This window comes from Benincasa hispida, chromosome 2, assembly GCF_027475165.1.
Source record: "Benincasa hispida cultivar pf3 chromosome 2, pf3_genome.v1.1, whole genome shotgun sequence".
NCBI lineage: Eukaryota > Viridiplantae > Streptophyta > Magnoliopsida > Cucurbitales > Cucurbitaceae > Benincasa > Benincasa hispida.
In genome coordinates, this window is record NC_143479.1 from 67,846,175 (window position 1) to 67,856,116 (window position 9,942).

A 9,942-nucleotide genomic window follows, 5' to 3' on the forward strand; every position below is an offset into this window, starting at 1 on the left:
CATGATACAAGATGCTGGGGTCCAGGCTGGCTGTGAAGGTTTTGCGAAAAACATGGAATGCGGTGGCAAGTTTTATGTACAAACAGAAAGAGAAAGATAACTAATATAAATGGCGCAAGTTTCTTAATTGCATTGAAGTTATAAGTACGGTTCCACTTTTCTCTTGGTGTACACCTCTCAGTGATCGATCGCACTCCCACATGTCTGTGGTGAGTCAGAGACGAACAATGAACGCAACGTTGCTTCCATGTCTGGAAGTACTACTCGCTTTAGTTAACACATTCTTCTAACCTTCTCTCGATAGATCATAATAGCATCTTCACTTCTGCTCTCACAGGTGAAGATGCCGTCTAGCATGCTTTAGCTAAACGCATTTATCTATTTAACACAAATTAAGTACTCATTTAATTCATATTAACTATCATGAGATTAAGAAGACATCATGGAAAAAGTGATTCACGGAGGAACGAAAGTAGACAGAAAATGGAATATGAAAGCAATCGAAACATTTAATATATCGATTAAGCGTTTGATACATGGTGTGTGAAATGAAGAGATAAAGAAAGTGAAATACAATGATGAAAAGAGATAGAACAGATACAAACAAGTGCCAACTTCTTGGCATCGATTAGGGTGGAGATCTGCTTGCTGGATTGGATGGATCAGATAGATGGACAAGCTTCCCTCTCAGGCTTGCTCAACCGGTAGCAAGGTTCTCAACACAAAGCTTCTCGACAGGTATTTGGTAGAATAGAATTGAGACTCACCTCTTGGCCTTGTCTCGTCTTCTTCTCGGATTTCTTCAGTTAAGCACTCAGCTCAGCCTTTTCTCTCAACACTTTAGCAGCAATTAGCCCCATATCTAATAGCATTTGTTTTCTAAAAAATCTATAGGGTATTTATAGATGAGGATCTTTGACTTTGGCCTTGTGGTCCCCACTTGTTGTTATGGAAATTCCAAAGATGAAGGGATATTATTCCTTCTGTTATGTGATCAGACCGTCAATTCTGCACAATCGTTATTTGTACACGTGTCTCAATCCTCTGCTTTTGCATTGCTCAGCTGTATCTTTCGATCGTGAGTTCGCATGTGGTGTTTGTTTTTATTACCGCATGCAGTTGAAAGTTAGCTCTGGATCGACTATCGCATTGCGTCATCATTGTGTTAATTGTCTCTTTATTGTTGATTGACGGGCGCAATGTGACAGAGATGCGTTGATCCGTTCTTCTTGAGCCTTGAGCGCAAGCGGTGACTCGATTTCATACAAAACAGAGTAAAATCTCCTTTTCTTCCATCTTAAAGATGTTAGTTGGTGTAATTGCGATAATTCAGAATTATTATATTTCGAAGCTAATTTTCATACAATTGACGCATATTTACAATCTTTTGGTCGCAATATCTAGATAAGGCAATCTAAATAACTTGTATTTCTAAAAGTTATCAATATGTTGAATTACCTGGCAAGAAACCTATCGAATGTAAATGAATTTATAAAATAATAACTCACTCTGATGCATGATGCGTTATTTTATATGGTGAAAATGTGGAATGAAATGCGGTGAAGAAAATGCGTTGAGCGAAGCGTTATTTTATGAGGTGAAAATGTGGAATGAAATGTGGTGATGAAAATGTGTTGAGCAATCAAGTTTTCTCAGTGGAATCCAAGTGTAAACCCCACTGAGTTTCCTGGTATGTCCAGGGTCAAACTCAGGGACTTGGGAAAGCAATATGCGGTGGTAATTTTCAGGAGACTTTGCAATAACCAAATAAATCAATAGTTGTTTGGATTGTTGTTTGCGGTAATAAAAATTAACAAATGCGGCAGAGTTTCGAAAAGAATTGATGAAACGGAAGATGCGATGAATATGTGGTGAATGGGTTGAGAAGGGTTCGGCTAACACTTCCTAGGATGCATTCATGCTATGCGATCATGCAACACACATACAATAGTAAACCATCTCTCGATGCGAATTCTACGACTTTTAATGCTAGAATGCATTCGATATATGCGATAAGTCTATAGGACTTACACATAAGCCTCTATTATTATTTATGCGATTATAAAATGATACATACACAAATAAAGCGACCAGATAATATCATAACCTATCTCTAGGGTGCATGCGATGCATGTTGGCAAACAGAGCTTATCTCCAAGTCTATATCTCTTGTTTATGCAGATCTAATCTTGCTCTCGAGTCTAAATTCTAACCTATCTCTCTTAAGTCTTAGGTTCTTTCTTTAGACTCTCTCTCGAGTAGCTCTAAAGAGGTGTTGGGCACAGCATAAAACAACACAATCGCAAGCAATGAAGATCCTAGGTCATGTTAGCTTAGGTCTTCTCAACCCATTCGACAAGTTTAGCTACTCATGTGCACTAAGAGAGTGAACAGATGTAGAATAAGAACTTCCATTATATAATTATAAAGTTGAAGTACAAAATAACAATGCAAGAAGAGAATAAAGAGCCTGGTAGCAATCTCTTGCTTCCCAGGCTTTTACACTGTATTTTCTACTCTTGTTCAAAAGATAATCTCACTCTCGCGAGATTCGGCCTGCTCTCGGCTTTCTACGCCTCCAGATTCTCTCTCGAGTTACCCTGAGCGATCTTCCGACGTCTGTTCCCTTCTCTCGCTCTGCCTTAAAAATAAAAGAAAACTATGGACAAGGCTAAACTTCTTAACTGGATGAATCGAACCCTTTTTCTGAAGGATGGTATTTATAGAGCATCGAGGTGAACGGTGGCTTCTCTCTTATGATTGCATAGATGGGAAAGCTTTAATTCTCTAACTGATGCGCCGAATATTTGTCACCGAAAAGCTGAGTGTACTTGTTATCGTTAGCAGCTTGTCAACTTAATTCGGATTCGACCGTCATCAGCTTTCTGTCCCATCGTGATTAATTATGCCTTTCACCTAGATGCGCCCACTAAGTTGCGCTGGCTCTATGTGACAATCCTTCTTGAGTAGATGTTTGTGAACACAAATCACCGTAAAGCCTTATGATAATGCTGCGATCGACCGTTGATTTCTTGTGATCGCGCTTTCTACCTTGCATTAATGCATATTCTGCATAAAAATACAAAAATTAATTGTTTCTATGCGATTGACTCATGCGACCGCAATATTATTAACTTAATGCTTTTAGGACGCAACCTAACATATTTTATCAACGCAAACCTTCATTGTTTAATAACTTAGCACTGTAATAACGTGTATTCTACCGTTATCACACCCCCAAATTTAAACAAACAAAGGTAAAGAATTCCTTTAGAAAGTCGACCGCAAATCTCTTTTCCTAGATTTCCCAATGATACTTCATTCAAATCCTATACACCAAAATTTCCTTACGTCTTATTCAAGTCTCTTAAAATATTTCTAAGACCTAGGGACCACAAGCTTAATCTTCAAAAGGACTTTACTAGATTCCGGGACATCGCATGATTTATTTAAAAAAAAAATCTTTTTCCATTGGGGTGTTGACTGATTTTTATCCTTGCATATTTTTTACATTATTATTTTTTTTTCTAACCTTGCGTTGATCTAAGTGCCTCACCTTGGTTTTGGCTTGCCCCCACATGTGTCATGCGGACATCCAACTACGAGCAATTCACTCTTTCTCAGACTAAACTCATACCTACTTGGCAGCGGAGTTGTGGTCATTTATTTATGCATTGATCTTGGTGACTTACTTTCGTTTTGGCTTGCCCCCATGTGTGTCATGCGGACATCCAACTACGGGTATGTGCCTTTCACAACTTAAATCTTATCAACATGGGTTTCCCATTGTGTTGACAGTGGAGTTGTTATTCTAAAAAATTTCCTCTTTTCTTTTCTTTTTTTTTTTTCAAAATTGCAAGGTCGAAAATAAATACCTCAAATACCTCACCCCCAAATTTAAAATGCGGCAATGTCTCCATTGTCAAAAGATTGAAAGAAGTCATGCAATGTTCTTAAGAAGCTTGGTAAAAGGTCAGTTTGAAGGAAAACTAATAGACCATTAACTTCTAGAAATATTTCATGAGGTGACTTTTCTAAGATTGAGTTGACTCTAGCATATATGAAAAAATAGAAGCATGTGTTTCATCATTGAAATCATAATTGACAAAGAGACAGCATGCAATGACTTACTAAATTTATCAATATTAAATGATTGCGGTGATAAAAAAGGATGCAGTGATAAAGTTTTCAAAGTTAAAAATGCGATACAATCGTGCAGAATTTGGAATAAAGTGAAGGAAAAATACACCCCCCAAATTTGCGCTGTCGCTTGCATTGTTTGTTGACGCATCCTGCTTTGCGGTGATCTATCTTCTTTGAATTGCGGTGATGGAATAAGATAAGTTGCTTCTTCGTGTAATGCCTCCGTAATCGTTCACCTCGATCGTTGCAAGAAAAATAGTGAGAGGTTCAAATATTATAAAAAAAACAAAGTTAACAGAATCGGTCACTGCAATCATTTAGCACGATTGCAGTGTTTTTTTTTTTTTTTTTTTGTAAATAAAGAAAGAAGTACAAATGCGATAACAGATAATTACACAGTGATGAAAGTTCATAAAGTCTTTACGCAGGAAAAAGATATTCAAAAGGATTGCGTCCCTGATGAGGTTGAGTCATGTATGGACTGCTTATTCCAAGCTGGGCTTTTCACGTCCACGGTGGTTTTCTCTTCTTTTCTCAATCTTTAGGAATTCTGACTGCCTTGGTCCGTAGTTTCTCCCCATTGATGTTCATTACAATCTCCCCCTTGTGCATCAATTCGAGCGTGACCGGCCGAAAGGAATGATCGTCCCAATATGATGGGCGCATCTTCGTCTGCTTTATAATCCAAATTGAGGAAGTCTACCGGCAAGATGAATTTATCAATTGAGATTGCGGCATTTTTCAACTCTCCTTCAAGATGTCTTCGGGATCTGTCCGCAAGTAGGAGAGTCTCTATTGTGGATGTGAGAGTGCCAATATTCAATCGTTTGAAGATTGATAGCAGCATTATGTTTATACTTGCCCCAAGATCGTATAGTGCTTGGCCACTGTAGATCCCTCCATTGGAGCACAGTATTGTAAAGACTCCTAGGTCGCATATTTTTGGGTGGGATCATGACATTTTGTGTTGTTACCACTATCGCGATCTTTTCTTCATCATTTTGTTTCTCTTTCAATCTTTGTGGAGCTGGTGATAGTTGGACTTCTTCTGTCTCATGATCTGAAGGCTTGAGGGTGGATGCAACATCGGGTTCATTTTCTTGGGCTTTTCTGAATTATAGGTCAATGGGTCTTCAGTTGTCACCGCATTTAAGTTGGTCGCACTGGGCTTATCCCCTACTTCCGCAGTCATTTTGTCGCTTAGCAAGGAGACTGCTAAGCATTGCTCCTTCCCTGTACCCCCAGCGTTGCAAGGAAGCTCAGTTGAGCTCAGCAACGCCCATTGTGGTCTATTTTTCAGCTCGCTCGCCATTTGTCCCAACTGAATTTCAAGATTTCGAATGGATGTTGCTTGATTCTGAAGCACTGATTCGTTTTTCTCAATGTACTACTTCAACAAGCTCTCTAAGGACGAAGATTGTGGTGGTTGCGAACTACTGCATTGATTGCTTGTTTGACCGTCATTTCGCGGGAAAAATCCGGGTGGCCCTCCTTTTTGTGCCAAAGGTTGAAAGCTTTGTTGTTGATTTTTCCACGGGAAATTTGGGTGGTTTCTCCACCCAGGATTGTATGTATCAGAGTAGGGATTATTTTTCATGAAGCACACCGACTGCAGATTTTCTGGGCATTCTTCTATCAAATGAGCGTTTCCGCAAACGATATAACTTGCAGTCATTTGAACAATTGCATTGACCTGCCCTTTCTTCGCTCCCATGTTATTAATTGCAATGCCTTGAATCAAAATCATCATCGTCGTCATCTTGTTTTCCAGGGATGCGATGGCCCCGTTGTTTGCGTCATTATCTTTTGTGCTCAATCTTCGATCGCCCTCTCTCTAGTCCTTGTGATTTTTAGAGATGCGATCGAGGATACTCTTAGCCTCCTCATATGTTTTTTCTAGCAGACCACCAGCGGTTGCCGAATTGGCAGCGGTCTGCGAAGAGGTATTTAATCCATGATAAAAGATCTCCATTTGTAGGTAATCTAGTAATTCGTTGTGTGGACAGTCCCTTATCAGCTTCTTAAACCTCATCCAGGCATCGTTGAGCGGTTCGTCAGATTCTTATTCAAAATTTGTTATTAATTTCCTTTTTCTAGCATTCTAAGTTGGTGAGAAATAATTCTTCATAAACTTTTCCACCACCTATTCCCATGAAGTGATCTCTTCCGGCGCGGGGAATATGCCCATTTTCTTGCCTGATCACACAGAGAAAATGGAAACAAAGTTAGTCGAACTTCTTCGGTAGAGATGTTCGGGAACACAAAAGTATTGTAGATTTCTATAAAGCTACGGAGATAGGCGTGTTGGTCCTCGCCACACCGTCCTCCGAATTGTCCCGCAGTCTGGATCATCTATAGCATCACCGGTATCATTTCGAATCGACTTCCATTGAAGGCAAGCCTCATGATTTTTGGAGAGAAATCGTAGAGATTTGGCGATGTATAGTCCCTAATAGGCCTATTACGATCATTTTCCAGTAGGATTGGATTCACCATGACGTTGTTTTCGTTTGGTGCTCCATTTCCAGGCTGTTGTGCATATCTTCTTTATCAGGTTGTTATGGTTGGCACCTATTTCTTAGTCTTCGTCGAAACGTTCTCTCGATCTTCGGGTCGTAATTCACCAGAGATTGAGAGTCTGCAAAGAAATTAAAAAATTACCGTTAGAACACTAATTTGCCGAAGTCCCTAGCAACTGCACCAAAAACTTGATGCGTTATTTTATGAGATGAAAAATGTGGAATGAAATGCGGTGATGAAAATGCATTGAGCAATCAAGTTTTCTCAATAAACCCCACTGAGTTTCTTGGTACGTCCAAGGTCGAACTCAGGGACTTGGGAAAGCAATATGCGGTGGTAATTTTCAGGAGACTTTGCGGTAACCAAATAAATCAATAGCTGTTTGGATTATTGTTTGCCGTAATAAAAATAAAAAAAAATGCGGCAAAGTTTCGAAAAGAGTTGATAAAACGGAAGATGCGATGAATATGCGGTGAACGGGTTGAGAAAGGTTTGACTAACACTTCCTAGGATGCGTTCATGCTATGCGATCATGTAACACACATACAATAGTAAATCATTTCTCGATGCAAATACTACGGCTTCTAATGCTAGAACGCATGTGATATATGCGATAAGTCTATAGAACCTACACATAAGCCTCTATTCTTATTTATGCGATGACAAAATGAAACACACACAAATAAGGCGACCAGATAATATCATAACCTATCTCTAGGGTGCATGCGATGCATGTTGGCAAACAGAGCTTATCTCTAAATCCATATCTCTTGTTTTTGCAGATCTAATCTTGCTGTCTTGAGTCTAGATTCTAACCTAGCCCTCTCAAGTCTTAGGTTCTTTCTTTAGACTCTCTCTCGAGTAGCTCTAAATGGGTGTTGGGCACAGCATAAAACAAGACAATCGCAAGCAATGGAGATCCTAAGTCATGTTAGCTTAGTTCTTCTCAATCCATTCGATAAGTTTAGCTACTCATGCACGCTAAGAGAGTGAACAGATGTAGAATAAGAACTTCCATTGTATAAATATAAAGTTAAAAGTATAAAATAACAATGCGAGAAGAGAATAAAGAGCCTGGTAGCAATCTCTTGCTTCCCAGACTTTTACACTGTCTTTTATACTCTTGTTCAAAAGATAATCCCACTCTCGCGAGAGTTGGCTTGCTCTCTACTTTCTACGCCTCCGGGTTCTCTCTCGAGTTGCCCTGAGCGATCTTCCGGCGTATCTTCCCTTCTCTCGCTCCGCCTTAAAAATAAAAGAAAAGTATGGACAAGGCTGAACTACTTAACTAGATGAATCAAACCCCTTTTCTGAAGGATGCCTTCGGTATTTTTAGAGAATCGGGGTGAACGGCGACTTCTCTCTTATATTGCACAGATAGGAAAGCTTTAATTCTCTTATTGATGCACCAAATATTTGTCACCGAAAAGCTGAGTGTACTTGTTATCGTTAGCGGCTTGTCAACTTAATTCGGATTCGACGGTCATCAGCTTCTATCTCATCGTGATTAATTATGTCTTTCACCCAGATGCGCCCACCAAGTTGCGCCGGCTCTATGCGGCAATCCTTCTTGAGCAGATGTTTGCGAACGTAAATCACCGCAAAGTCTTGCGGTAATGTTGCGCTCGACCATTGATTTCTTGTGATCGCGCTTTCCGCCTTACATCAACGCATTTTCTGCATAAAAATTAAAAAAATATCTGTTTCTATGCGATGGACGCATGTGATCGCAATGTTATTAGCTTAATGCTTTTTGGACGCAATCTAACATATTTTATCAACGCAAAGCTTCATTGTTTAATAACTTAGCACTATAATAACATACATTTCTGCCCGTTATCAATGCATCTGTTGAACGTTATAAGGCTTGTTTGGTGGCCAAATGGTATTCTTAGGAGTATGATATTGATTATGAGAAAACCTTTGCTCCAATTGCTCGAATGACGTCTATTCGAAGTCTATTGGCCTTAGCAGCTGCCAAATAGTGGCCTCTTCTTCAAATGGATGTTACGAATACTTTCCTCAATGGCACTCTGTCTAAAGAAGTCTACTCCCCCACCTAAGAAGTTCTATCTTCTTTGTCATGCATTATAAGGGTTAAAACAAGCTCTCCATGCTTGGTTTGCAACCTTTAGTTCTATTGTCACCCAGTTTAGGTTTACTTTGAGCTTTCATGACTTTACTTTATTTACTTGTAAGACTTTCAATGGTGTCATTCTCTTTCTATTATATGTTGATGACATGATTATTACTGGTGATGATCTCCAGGCTATTTCGAATTTACGACGCTATTTAGGAGAACACTTTGAGATGAAAGATCTGGGACCCCTCAATTACTTTCTCGATCTTCAGGTCTCATCATGCCCTGATGGATACTATTTATCTCAAGCAAAGTATGCATCAGATTTTTTGGCTCGTTCAAATATCATTGATTCTGCCATAGAACCGACACTGTTATATTCTGATGTTCGTCTGACCTCTTTTGATGTTCCCCTCGAGGATCCAACCCTATATAGGCAGCTGGTTGACAGCCTTATCTATTTAATAGTAACTCATCCAGACATTGCTTATGCAGTTCATGTTGTTCGTTAATTCATGTTTACTCCCTGCATTATCCATTTCACAACTGTACTTCATATTCTGCGTTATGTTAAAGATACTCTAAGGCATGAGCTTCAATTCTTCTCTCAATCCTCATTGGTTCTTTCTGGGTATTTTGACGTTGATTAGGCAAACAATTATATGGATAGACGATCCACCACAAGTTGCTGTTTTTATTTGGGTGATTCTCTTATCTCCTGGCGATATAAGAAATAAATGGTTGTTTCTCGTTCCAGCACTGAATCAGAATATCGTGTACTTACTAATGCAACTTCAGAGGTCTTTTCGTTAACTTTTGGCTACCATAGAGGTTCCCCAAAATTCTATCACTATTCTTTATTATGACTATCATAGTGATATTCAGATAGCACATGATGATGTTTTTCCATGAATGGAAAAAGCACATTGAGGTTGATTGCCATTTTATCTACCACCATCTCTAGAGTTCTACCCTACGACTTCAATCCATATCTATAATTGAGCAACTGGCTGACATCTTCACCAAAGCCCTCTCCTCTGTCCGCTTTCGTCAACTACTATGCAAACTCAAATTAGTCTCTACTCTACCACCTTGAGTTTGAGGGGGGATGTTAAATTATATAAAGATTGGTTTGTAATTTTTGGATTGATTACGCTTTCTTCCTTGTATTACGATTGGTTATTCTGTTAAGATTTAGC